The sequence below is a fragment of the Siniperca chuatsi genome, linkage group LG22, assembly GCF_020085105.1.
Source record: "Siniperca chuatsi isolate FFG_IHB_CAS linkage group LG22, ASM2008510v1, whole genome shotgun sequence".
Taxonomy (NCBI): Eukaryota; Metazoa; Chordata; class Actinopteri; order Centrarchiformes; family Sinipercidae; genus Siniperca; species Siniperca chuatsi.
In genome coordinates, this window is record NC_058063.1 from 12661819 (window position 1) to 12676322 (window position 14504).

At 37.8% G+C, this 14504-nt stretch overlaps 1 long non-coding RNA gene across 4 annotated transcripts in view; it reads right to left on the reverse strand.

Annotated features, from left to right (window-relative positions):
• Window positions 1–14504, reverse strand: part of LOC122870007 — a 119406-nt gene that overhangs the window by 65976 nt on the left and 38926 nt on the right. The window lies entirely within an intron of this gene.

Sequence of the window (14504 nt, forward strand, 5' to 3'; positions counted from 1 at the left end):
ATTTTGGTATCGGAAGCGTTCTGGTTTCTGTTTGTATTCTAAGTAGTATTGACCAATCACGTTTCATTGGGCTTTGGTTGCATGCAGGTAAACAGTCCATGTGGAGAGCAAAAGAGGCAGAACGCATTTGCTGAAATGCAGTCTCGGAACCCATCGGCTATCGTCTGACAACGATTTCGCTTTTTATCAGTCTCGGAACCCTAGAAATTAGCTTTTTAGGAATAGAAATGTCTAAACAACAACAAGGGTGCCACCAAATGAAACAGGATTACCACAGACTTGCCAGCTACACCGCGTAGCTCTCCTCTTGTGTAGCCGGCAAGTCAAAGCAAAAAGCTCCATTTTCTGAAGAAATTTTGTATCAAACCTTTTCATGGCTAAAGGTTCTTTGATTTGGGGGCAACAGAACCCTGGGCTTATTGAACCTTCTTATGAGATCATTTTTAATGGTTTGCAAACCCTGCTCATTTAGGTCTGTCCTGCTGAATAGATGCAAAAACAGCAAATACACAGGGTTAGAAAAGCCCTAACAGACCACACTAACTGAAATGTTGTTCCTCATCAAAATTCAGTAAGTTTTGGTATGCAAACTTAGTCATACAGCACATACTGTGTCCACCCTGCATTCATGATGAGTGCACATGTACCAAGATTGGTATCTCTGCAGTTTGTTTTGTGCTGTTCTGTGTTTCCTGCATCCGTGTCTTGTTAAATAAGATGTTTTGCATTGGAGAATTGAATGATTTCCATGATGGAAGAAGAAAGACAGCTGGAGGCGATGCAAATGACCGTGTCTGACTGGACTCCCAGGAACTGCCTCCTAGCAGAGCCAATGCCACCCGCACACTGATTTGAAAAATCCTGTTTATATGAAAGCCTAGTAATACTAATTTGCATTATGATGGACGTGTATTTCTCTTACAAGAGATAGCCTTGTGCAGTTATCTATTTATTTTCTCTCTGTTACTCTTTCTGCACAAGAACCTCTTGACAGGCGATATGCTCCGTCTAAGCCCCTCTGAAGAACTAATTTGATTTGGTAGGCTGTGGGGACAAAAGGCATGCTGCGTGCATCCGAAGGAGCCCTCCGTCTCCTTGTAATGACTTAGCTGTACATTATGCACAGGGGCAGACAAGTCTCTGACTTGAGATCGCTCTTGATAGCGATTTAATTCGTCAGTCCATTTGGGTTATCCAGCAAAGTCTTACTCGGATTATCCGAGCCGGGGCTACCGCTCTGTCGGCAAAGCTGGTCCTCGGGAGTCAGCGGAGAAAAACAGTAGAGTCGACGCTACAGGAAGAGAGCGGGGCGCAGCGGTTATCCTTCTCTCCCGTGAAGAAAACGGATAAATCTGTATCTTCCTTCTGCAGGTATATGAGATCGCTATGTAGGGTATGACGATCTCCTTCACTACCCAAAAATGTGTTCAGCAAACACAGAAACAGCCAGTAGGAATCCAGGATTTGGATAAAAACTTGTCACACTGAGGTGCGATTTACCGGGCCTGAGGGGATTTGGCACTGTTTCCTTGTTAGGGCTTAGTTCTTTACATGTATGCCTCCTTGTTAAAGATCCAGTGTGTAGGATTTAGTGGCATCTAGCGGTGAAATTGCAGTTTGCAACCATTTGAAACCCGCTCGCCTCACCCTCCCCTTCCATGCGTGTAGGAGAAACTACGGTGGCCACGAAACTCGCGCAAAGCTCCAACGGCCCTATCTAGAGCCGGTGTTTGGTTTGTATGGCGACCTCCGTGGAAAAGGGACCCGCTCCCTCTATAGATAAAAATGGCTTATTCTTAGGTAACTAAAACACAATTCTTATTTTCAGGTGATTATACACTAAACATACTTATAAATATTATATTCCATTTCTGCCAGTGCTCCTCCTAAATGTTACACACTGGGCCATTAAGGCTTTGCTTTTTACATGTAGGCCCTTCTTTTGTTCCCATGTGGTGAGGTCCCAACACCGGTAATGGTGCTGCAGGGTAATGTGTAACTCTCACAGGTTCATGTCCAACTAAGAGAAAAACAATGACCTCAAGTGATGGATGATTCAGAAACAGTTAAAGAGTCTCTAAAATCTCAAAATTCAAAACAATCTATGCTTTGACATATTGGTTTAAAAATTAATAACATGGCTGGACTATACAATTAGAAAATATAAAACCCCAATTTAGCATATGTAAGTCATTTTTAACTCAATGTCCACTTACTTTCTTATTCTGGAGCTTTCAACTGCATATCACTGTCTTCATCTGTTAAGTTCGCTCAGTTGTTATTTATGGATAACTCGATAAGTGATAAGAGGTGGTACTGGTAGTCATGTACGACCGCCACCATGTGATTGAAGTTCAGGTCACATGATGACAATTGAGCAAACTCAATCTGTTGATGAGGACAGTGAGATGCTGTTGAAAGCTCCAGAAAATACAATTGCCCTGCAACATTTATCAGCATTATAACATTTAATTTTTGCTGCAACAGTGTGAGGCATTATTGTTAGGTCAAGTATGAACTTTCAATCTCAACATGCTCAAAAGTGCTGAAATTTGAATACCTCCGATTCTTTCTTTGACAACTGGGCAAACTTCCATTTGCTGATGAAGATCGTGTGATGCCATCGAAAGCTCCAGAACAGCTGCTAAATGGACCTTGTGGTGAGATTGTTTTGTATATTCTGTTTTTTGATAAGATCATTTTTTGGGCTTTTTGCCTTTATTTGACAGGAACAGCTGAAGAGAGACAGGAAATGCGGGGGAGAGAGAGAGGGGATGACATGCAGCAAAGGGCTGCAAGCTGGATTCGAGCCAGGCCGCTGCGTCAAGGACTCAGCCCTGGTACATGGAACATGCGCTCTAACAGGTGAGCTACCGGGCACCCTGGTTATATAAAAATAAAAAAAACACTTCACTTTAGTACAAACAACATTAACACTTTAGAATATAATGCCTCACACAGTCACAACATAAAGTGAATGTTATATTCCTCATCAAAGTGGTGTTTATTGTTGAGGGAGTAATGAACACCAGTAAAATGTAATGCAATCCAGTGCAATGTTATTGTGCCCAGTCCCTGTAAACGTGGCTTGAATAGCCACATGAGCAGTCAAACAATGTCTCTCATTAGTCACAGGACAAAATGTTGCAATACAGTACATCCCTAAGGAACAAACTCAACACAGGACAGCTAAATTAAGTCTGTTAAATTAGCTGCACATTCGCTTAAAGAGCCATCATGACACTCACGTACACATCTTATTTCAAGATGTGTACGTGAGTGTCTCCCCTTGCTAATGCCAAAATTTATTTATTTATATATATATATATATATATATTAATTACGGGAGAGAAAAGATGTTAATAACATGCATTAATGGGATAAAAATGCATAGAGATGTGGAGGGAGAGGAGGAGAGAGGAGCTCAGTGCAGGAGGCCAGGTCAATGCCATCTAGAGTAACTATATCTTTAGATAACGTGTCTCAAAGGTGTTTGGGGCCAGGTACAATAACTTCAGTTTTGTCAGAGTTTAACATCAGAAAACTGCAGGTCATCCAGGTTTTAATGTCCTTAAGGCATGCTTGAAGTTTAGCTAACTGATTAGTTTCATTTGGCTTGATCGATAGATATAATTGATATCATCTGCATAACAATGAATGTTTACGGAGTGCTTCCTAATTATATTGCCTAAAGGAAGCATATATAAGGTGAATAGAATTGGTCCAAGCACAGAACCTTGCGGAACTCATGACATTGCTTTATGAGGACAGGATGACATTTGCTCAGAGAAATATTAATAATAGGAGGTAAGAGATGATAATGTAATTTTGTTCTGTAGCAGCTCACACAATTTTCTTGATAAATGAGGTTTTCCCATTTTCCTCAAGTAAATGATATATTAATGAGCTTCCCATTGATTGGCTTTTGGCTGGCATTGGGGCTTCATAGCCTCTCGGTGTACAGGGAAAGAAATAACTGCCAGGCAAGATAGTCCTAACTGCACTGTGCATATTAAGGGTGCCTACTGTAGAATAATAATAAAAGTCAGCATGTTGTATTACACTGTACAACACTTAAATTCAGGGTGGAAAGTAAGAAAAAAAAGTGCTGTGCATTATTAAACCACTTCTTTTCACAATATTATACATTTCACTGTATATGTGATGTTACTTAGAAATGATGTGGCAGACTATAATTTTACAGGGAAAACACACATAATTAGACTACCTAACACATTAATACACTTAAAGTAAAATGCTGAAAATATTCTTCAGACTCAGGATTTCTACATTCCATACTTCAGTACATTGTAGCGCCAAGCCAAGCTACTATGATTGCACCACTTTACAAACTGTAGTTAAACCAAAATACTCATTATGAAAATGTTGTATTTAATACTGTACATATAAATATCTGTCTCTAGTGCCAACGATCAATATACTGTAGCTAGTTGTTGTGCACATGCATATTATATATATAAAAATTTTCATAATGAAGCTGCTATGTGTAGTTGCATTCACTACAATACAAAGGAGGCAGTAGGTATGGGTGGGGTTGGCGGGTCAACAACAAATATTAGGTTAATCCGGCCTTGTTGCTCAGCCCACTGATCAGCAGGTATGAGAACAAACTGCTTATCTACCAAGCTGATGCAAAGTCGAGTCACCGATGTGTGGCCTGATTTGAGTCCCAAATATGTGGCTTGTTAATGATTTTAACAATGACAACATTGATACTAAAATTTTACATTGTTGTCGACAGTCAAGCTTCTTTGGTAAGTTGTGATGACAAGCAATGATTTACTGGGTCACTACTGAGTAATTATGTTGAATTGCACTTTATAACAGAGACATTATATTGCAAAAGAAAAATGAGTAAGCATCATTTTTGTATTTGGGGATATAATATAAAAATAATTAGAAAAAATAAAAAATAAAATCACCCGTAATTGGAAACATTAGTAATGTAGTTACCAAAAACATGTAATTCAACATAAACACTCAGTCAGGGTCCAGTAGCGTACAGTAGCTTCATTACAACTTGCCAAAAAACCTTGACTTTTAACAATTCAGAAATGCCTTTTCTGAAATCACTATAAATCTGTACTCACTGTTGAAATCAGCGACAACCTGCATATTGTGATTATGTGATGTCTTTTGAAATGTTTCCTGTTAGACATGTTTAATAAAGCACCCATAAGCTTCATTATAGCTTTTGTACATGTCTCTGTCCCCTTATGCTGGGCAAGGGCTGATTGAACAGAATCACACAGAAACAGTGACAGACATTTTAATAAGTGAAAGCGCTGTGACTGACTAAAGTATAACTCTGCCATCTAGTGACAAAAGCACGGTGCTACAAACATGAAATCAGCTCATTGCCCAGGAGTCAGTGTCTCCACCATCACCTTAATGTCTGCAACTGACAGTTTCTCCTTCATCTTTGATTTTTTGGATTTACATTTTCAAAACAAATTTCAAAATGTATATTAACTCAAAAAGGGAGTTTATGACTAGTATGTGGATTTATCAAAGAAACAAATACCATAATTGCTGTAATCTGAAGCATTTTCCCCAGTTCCTCACAGTGGATATAACTTTGAATACAAAAGCAACTGGCTTGAATAAATAAATATTATTCATTCCATTATTGACAGAGCTCTCCCTATAATCCAAATACCAGATATAACTACTACAACTGCTGCTACTATTTCCTAAAAATACATATTGATTTGCATAAACTGAGCTTTGCTGCCCTCAGCTGGCTGACTGTGGTGATAAAATACTATATTGCTGTTATGGACAATACAATGAGCTTTGTTTTATGAATATTTTCTAGACTTGGATTTTAGAAGTTTGCATATGGTGTATATGTACCTCCTTGGACTTACTTGTTGTTTGTATTAATGATTTTCAGCTGTAGTCGTGTTTCTTTGGCTCAGTAAAACTAATCAAACTGAACTTTCGAACCACTCAAAGCTGAGTGTATGAGATATCTTTTCCGTCAGTATATCTCTGTTTGTCTTCATCACATTAAGTGAGACAAACCAGAGTAACATTAATCACGAAACAGCCAGCAGATGAAAGTGCCTTTTTCTATGTTTCCACACACTGAACTCCAACAGCAGATTACAAAACGTTGCGTTTTAGGCCTCCGAGCCTTGAAAACAGCTCCAGGCACTGTTGTGACCTCCCTCACTAACTCCCTCTGAAACAACTTCAAATTAGTCTGTTTCTTTCATGTCGCACCATCCAAATGATTAGCACACATACTGTAGCAGTGGTGGGACTTTTAAACTGAAGGTGTGTGTTGGACATTTCAAGAAAATTTCTCTCATCTATTTGTTGGTTCGTTTTTGTTCTAACAAGAAACACATGGGTGTTAAAAAATAGTCCTTTAAATGTGATGAACTTTATACAACTTAGCCTGTTTACTGTATATGGGTCACATTACTTTTCTGCTAATATATGATAAATAATTTTTTTTTTTAAAAATCCTGTCTCCCAGGATTTTATTTAATTATATTATGTGACAAAAAAACAATGTCAAAAAAGGGTGAGGGTTTATACAATGAGGAAGAATGATGAACTACAGAAGCCTCACTGTACCAGATAAAGTTGCAGTGTGTGAGTGAGCAGTGTTATAAACCTAATGATGACTTCACACAACCTAAAGCCCCCAAAAGCTGAACCATGGAAATAAACATCCAATTCAAAGTTTTAAATATGGCCTTGTATTTATAACATAAACCTGATCAGTTCAGTGTTGTTACATGTTACCACAAACTTAATATTCAATAGGAACTAGTATGCAGAAACACTTTTTTGGGGGGAGTAAAACAAAACTGAATTAATCCCTAAAAATGTGTAGCCTAAATTGATTCATTAACGCGGTGTGTTTCGATGATTTTTCTCTGCAGAGCAACGTACAATGTGTGTTTATTTACAAAGTCACAAATACCATGATGTGTTTTGCCGACAGTGTAAAATTTCCAACTTTCCCCCCCCAAAGTGATCATTTTTCTTTTTTACTGTGAAGTTTTTTTAAAAGGTCATCGGTTTCTGTGTATGAGCTAGTTTCCCAGCTCAGCCAATCAGAACCGAGCAGAACCGCATTAACGTCACCACGCTTGGTGAGCTTATCAACGTTTTTTTGGGGAAAAGTTATTACTATCTAAAGGATGACAGTGATTAACTGTATTCGCTGCAGGTATCGCTGTCACAGAGAGAAATATTCAAATCAGAGGAACTTTACCTTAAGTAGAACCACTGATGTCCTCAGGCTGCAATATTATACAAGGCTGTAATATATTCAGCTCAACTTCACTTTTAAAGTGAGGTTTGGTTTGAGTTTGCAAGTTATAAAAAGGTGGCCCGACTGGCGGGTTAGGGACAGCGTTGGAAAGTAACTATTTACTCAAGTACTGTACTTAAGTAAAATTTTGAGGCACTTCTACTTTACTTGTGTGTTTTAGTTTTCTGCTACTTTACACCTCCACGCCACAGCATTTATCTGACAGCTAAAGTTACTTTACAGATTAAGATTTTAAGAAACAAAACAGGTGATCACTTTATAAAATATGATACTGTGCTATAGATTAAACTATCCAACAGTATATAAAGTAGTTCAAGTGTGTTAAAGCATTAGTAATAATATTCCAGTAATATGATATATATGATAATATAATTCCATTCTGCAAAATACTTAATACTTTTGTACGTTTACTTAAGTGAAATGTTGAAAGTAGGACTATTGCTATACTTGACTTATTTCAAATATATGAGTAGGCTACTTCTTTCACCACTGGTTAGAACATTAAAAGCTGTTTTTAATACAAGTGTGTTTGGCTATATAGCTACTAATTAAAAAAAATAAAATGCATCATTTTCTCAAACATATCGGTTCAGTGTTTTTAAGGTGTTTTCGTTCAGTGTAATCCCAAATAGACTTTATTCCTCACATTCTGACGCAGCAGCAGCGTTGGTCTTAGAATAAAAATAAAAATAAAAAATAAATAAAAAACTTAAACATTTTAATGTGTTACTCTACAAGGAAACGTTCAAGATCAAACCAATCAAGAGTAACCGAACAGGCTCAACCCGCCTTTTATTTAATAAGCTCTAATCCTCATTCTCTCCCGAAACAAGTGAATGAGTTCGTTAAAGTTTAATGTCCATAATTTAAAATATCAGCCAACTGAACATAACCGCACGCATCAACATACTGGGTCCTCTTGTTGTCCAAATACTTCATTTTAAAATTTGTCAGCGTAAACATGCCGGTTTCCACCATTTTACACTGGTTTTAGGCTATAACATAACTGCGAGTGTGTCCCGGATAAGGATTTCAAAAAATAAAAACGTAACACAGCGATTAAATAAATCCCCGTCACCTTGTCAGATCGGAGTCGGGGTTGCGGGTTGGACTCTCAGGGCAGCAGCACTGAGTAAGCAGAGGACTTGCGTGACAAGAGGAGGGAAAACAAGACTTTCTGTGGAAATCTGTCCTGCAGGCAAACATTAAAGTGGACTCTTTCATCTTTCCTGCCGCTTCTGGTTTTTCTTGCCCTGCCCCTTTGCATGTATGTTTAATCATATAAGATGGCCCTCAGACTCCGCGGAGACCTAACACAGATCGACCCCAATTTCAGTGAAAGAGAAGAAACATTTGTATTAGTCTTAAGGGGGGGTCACTTTATAACCTCTATGTTGTCTATAGGCCTAAATAATCATCAGAAATATTGATTATTAGTAGATCAACTTTATTTTATTAACAAGCTTTGGCCTGTATATACAGAACTTTACTCATATGTTTGCCTAATTAACAGTAATAGTAACACTATAGGCAAACCATGCAATCTCAACAATAATAATGTATAAGATGTAAAATGTTATTCTACTAAGGCATTTTTACTTAACAACAATAATAATAATAATAATAATAATAATAATAATAATCATAATCATAATCATAATATACTGCATCTCTAAACTGGATGTTATCAAAATTAGACACTCATGGTAACTGTCCTCATTAAGTGTAATTCAGCAGCAGTAGTAGTAGTAGTAGTAGTAGTAGTAGTAGGAAGTCCACAGGCAGGACTGCTCTAATAGCCTGTGTACTCGCAGCTATCCTTCAGGGGCATGATTTATTGAAAAATATGGACCCTGCCTATAAGCTAATATGACAGAAGTGCTTTGACCTCGGGGGGCAGTGCACTCTCCATGGCAGTCAGCTGCTACCTTGAGTGCGTTCTGCTTCTTTCTCACGCGATTCCTCAATTTGAGGGTCTTCAGCTCGATGTCCCTCTTTTTTGCCTTTCAGATTTAGTTTGCATGTAAAAAAAAACCCCCAAAAAACCCAATCTGAACCTGGAAGTCCGAGGTCAGACAGGGTGCGCTCAGGACGCACAGGGAGCAAAGGGAGCAAAGGCTCTATTTTTAAGCATCTATCTTCTTTAAAAGTCGCTAAAGTTTTGACATTTATCAACATGTTTTCCGTTCTATTATGATTTAGATCAAATGATCCCAAGAATCAAGTGCTATGTTAACACTTGACCCCAGTTCCTGGCACAGCTAAAGACATTAGTGGTATTACAGGGAGCCTGATGTTTTCTCATTGATCTGATCTCCAATAAGCCTTGGTATTTGTGGTGGGCCTGTAATCCATCAGAAGTGCTCCTTCGTTCCCACCCCACACCCAGAGGGATAAAACATGTTTCCTGTGGAGGTATCTTGTACCTGCTGGCGGCTGCACTTATCTCATGTCATTAACCTTGATCACTTTAACGTGCATGGGAAAGAGCCCGTGATGGTTGAACCCGTAGGCATTCTATAAATGTACTTTTTCTGCAGAATGAAAGGAAACAAGACACACAAAAGACACTTATTTTGTCCTTTTAACATTTGTTATGATGGGTATTTTTCTGACTGTTTCTAGCTTTTAAAAAAAAGGAGAAAATGTTTGCTCTTCTCTTTCAGACACAAAGAAAGGGGTGGGGATGTGTGGCACTAGGCCATAATGTGGTTAAAATATCAAGCCTTTTCCTCCTTTGTGCTGAGCTGACAAGGTGGCTCTAACAGGGGTTAATTTGCCGTTCAAGGGTTAAACAAACGGGCATTAATAGTTTATTCCAGCTAAGACTCAAATGTGTTTTCTTTCGAGGCTTGAGAGATAAAATTCAAACTAAAAACAACAAGATTATTATTTTTGGTAGCAGGCTTTTGTGCGAGGCTTCAGAGGCTTTTGCAATAAACCAAACAGCTCCCAGAATGCCTTTTGGTTTGTCCCAATGAGTTGGGCTCTGGGTGCAGTAAGGTGAGGGCTAATGGGGATTAAGCAGGAGAATTATGTGTCAGTTTCGATGCTTGTAATCTGGAGTGTTCTTTTTGGAGTTTCTGAGCAGGTATAAAACGCAGATTAAGAAGCATTTCTGATAAGTGACAGCAGGAGCCCGGAGGTCTGTTTTCACGCCGGGTCCAACGCTGACCTATTTGACATAAACTGCCGGGGGAAAACAGCACGTTTAAAATCGCATCCGATGGGAATGAATTCAGCATTTTGAATAAGAAAAATAAAAAGGGATTTCTGGTGAAATAAAAACAACAACAGAAGACGGTGAGCAGGAGTTGCAGGAGAGCCTTGAATCAGACACATTCGTCAATAGCTCCACGCTCGATGTGGCATAAAGGGGCCTTCTGGTTGACTGCCTCTGTTAAGGCCGACCTAAGATGTCTGGACCTTGCTGACCTCATATACACTATTGCATTGTAGGCCATGGCTTTAACCTCAACAGCTTGCATCGCCCACAGTGACCCATTATAGAGCCAGTAATGATGTGGAGGTTTCCCCAGCAGACTATTATTAATATTCTCATCCTGCAGGAAGACAAACATATCCACTGTTAATGACACTGGATTAGAGCCCTATCTGGATGAGATTCATGATGGTTTTATTATGGATGAGCTGTCGTCAGGAAATCAAAGTAATCAGCAGGACGGAGGGAGGACTGTGGCCTTTAAAAAGGACTCTAAGGAGCTAATGTTTAATTAACAACTTTATCTGGTTCGAAGAGTAAGAAATAATTACTTAACTAACATGCAGTTTCAGGTACTTGTTCTTTACATGGGTGCTTACATTTTATGCTAATTTAAACTTCAACCCTCCACCACATTTCAGAAGGAAATATTGTACTTTTTATATATTTAACAGCTACTTTGCAGATTAAGATTTTACATAAAAAAACAATTAGCTCATAAAATATGATGCCTTTTCATTAACTACCCAATAGTATGTAAAATAGTTAAATGAGCTGCACCCCATTCAAATGCTGCTTACATGTTAATGCATTAGTGATAATAATATAATTTAATATATAATTATATATTCAATCTGCCCAATAAGTGGTTTTACTTTTGATACTTTAGGTGCATTTTGCTGATAAAACTGTACTTTTATTGAAGTAAAATTGTAAATGGAGGGATTGTAATGGAGTATTTTTAGATTATAGTGGTATTGCTATTTTTACTTAAGTAAAAACAATCTACTTTCTTCCTCCACCACTGCAAATAAAAGTCAAATAATTCTTAACACAGTAGGTAAAAATGCATACAATGAGCCTAGATGAACATTTAGTAAACAAATTAATCGTTGTCTCCTTTTCATTCCTCTTTTTTAAATCAAATTAATTAGAAATTTTACTGTATTTCTACACAATAAGTACTAGAAAAGAGTTCTTATCCTTAGTGTTCATGCAGCAGGAAATGTAGAGGTTAAGTTCTTCATTGCATCATATCTACCTTGTAAAGCTGCAGTGCCATCATTAATTAAGAGATCTTGAACATGCCTCTGTGCAATGCTTCACAATGAGGCCAGACAGGAAAGGAAGTGTTATGTTATTGTGGCATGAGATCGTTTCTAGCTTGCTTCAAACTGACACAAAAACATGTCTGTCTAAATTATTGTTGGGTAAAGATTGTTGGGGGTAAAAACAGCAGAAAACAACATTTCCCATCATTCTGCATCTTTTTAAATACCCAGACACCTCACTTCAACACCTCCAGCAGACTCATGCAAGCATCTGTAAAATGGGGCCCTCCACAGTTTTTTTATAGCCCAGGAAATAGTTCCAGAGTACAAGGATGTGAGGTAATTTGAAGCAATTGTTACTTTGATAAACTTTCTTTCTCTGCCAGGTCTCCATATGACTTTATGAACTGCTGACCAATAATTATGTAATGACAGGATATGCTTCCACTTCATATACTTCCACTAAAGCCAGATAGAAAGACCACAGTCAAATGACTGTGTACTTAAAGAAGACGAAGGCTTAAAAAGACATTCACTCCAGACCCACAACTGCCCAAAACCATTAAAAACCTGCAAAAAAAGTACTGAACTTCATCAAAGACCAATTAGACAACCAGATATCAAATCATTTATGGAATATTTTTCTGACCAACATGTAAATACTAAATAAAAAAGGAGTCAACATGGCTGGAAATCACATATGGAGAATCTTAAGCAAGTGGTTCCCAACCTGGGGTCGAGGCCCCTCAGGGAGGGTCATACGATAAATGTGAGGGGTCACGTGAAAAAAAAGGAAAGAAGAAGAAAAGTTGTATTTCCGCTGCATGTACATAGAAGTCTTTTTAGGTTTCTCAGGCTTTTTTCCCCCTCTTCGCTCTTTTCTTTTTAAATAATGGATAGTTGTTTATCTTGAAGCCTCACGACTGCTCACAGACGTGAACAGCCTGTGACGACGGGGTTGCAAATGGACCCCGCTTTGTTTTAAAAGGCCCTGAAAACTTATTTTCTCTATCAGCTTCTTACTGTGCGTGATGGCTCCTACACCAACACAACTATTTTATGCTAAACTTATAACAGTTGTGGTTATTTCACGAGAGATTCCTGCATTTGGGTTGATAGGCTATTACTTGCAAAGAGGCTTTAATAAAGTCAATTTAGTGGCACAATGGGAACAATTGTGAGCAATTCCTCTGAGAAAACAAACGGTTTGTTGTTCTCCGTCACTCTCTTCACTATTGGCTGGTCAGCTGTGCAGGGATTTCATACAATGACAGATTACTACTCTGCGCAGTTTCCTCTTTTAGGATCCTTTAATATTTTTTTCTGTGTTATTTGATGTTTTCTTTGCGGAAAGAGTTGTATTCAATAAGGTCGAGCAACATGTAGCCTGAAAACCTGCAGCCTGGAATATTCTGAGCATTTGTTCAAGGCTACTTACAGATGAAAGTAAGCTTTTCATAGTGTTTAAATCCTATTACAACTCCAAACGCAGTGGTGTTTTACTCCACTGTTCACAGCTTCGAAGCTGACGAAACATTTTCCACCTTCAACATTAATTAACTCATGTTAAGCTGGAACACATTGTCAGTCCATCTACGGACATTTAAAAAGGTGGCAGAGGCTCTTCCCAAGGAAAAAAAAATACATTTATTCTTCATGGGTAAGCTACTCATTTGAGTGTTCATATTAGGCTTTAGAAAGATTTCTTAAGCATAGTGAAATGCCTCTGTCTCAGCCTGTTAATCAGTTTGAAAGTGAGAGTGTTTTGAGGCCTGTGGTGAGGCTACACTTCACTGATTGGCCCTTTAAGCCTGCTGGAGGGAGGAATAACATGTTCCCAACTCCAGAAGCAAGATGATGTTAAAAGTGTTGATGCCTGTAGGTATACTGTGGTTCACTTGGAAATATATGTTTGCAGATAAACAATTTATACATAACTATTTTGTGAACTACAATATGTTCGGGGGTTGTTTTTTTTTTTTTTTTTTCTTTGACACTAGAAGACTGTTTTCACCTTCATCTCCTGAAGGAAAAGTCTCTCTGTTCTCACATTAAATCTGAGTTTTTAGGATGTGTTTTGTACAAGCAGGACGTTGTGACATCACATCTGGTTTGGAAGCCAATCATGGTCCAGTATGCAACGTATCAACAATTCATGTATCTTGTAGTTAATATTCATAGATATATTTGCAGATTCTGGATTTTTCAATGAGCAAAAAGGAGTAGATGTAATTTTTAAAAGATTTACTAGATAACTTTTTTGTGGAAAAACCATGTCATACACAAATGACTCAGTAGGCTATTTTTATATGCCTTAAAACATGTCTTCATCTTTAAACAATGTAATCAAATAAATTGGGAGGCTAATTCGCTAGATGCAGATATGAGAAAACACACTCACCTATTTAGACATTTAGAATACCAAGTTAAATAACGAAATTAAATAAATAAATAAAACAAATTAAACAACTTTGCACGTCACATATAGAGTCAGTGTAACAGCTGTTAAATAAACAGCATTATTTGTCAGCTGTAAAGGGTTAAAATGTGACTGGTCATAATAAGAGTTCATCAGTTACTATTTTTTAAATCTCTTTTTAGTTAAAAATATCACAGAAAACAATTTTGAGTTTTCTGCAGGTACAATCATAGTTAATTTGGACCGTACACTAAAAACTTTAATCATCTGTGTAGT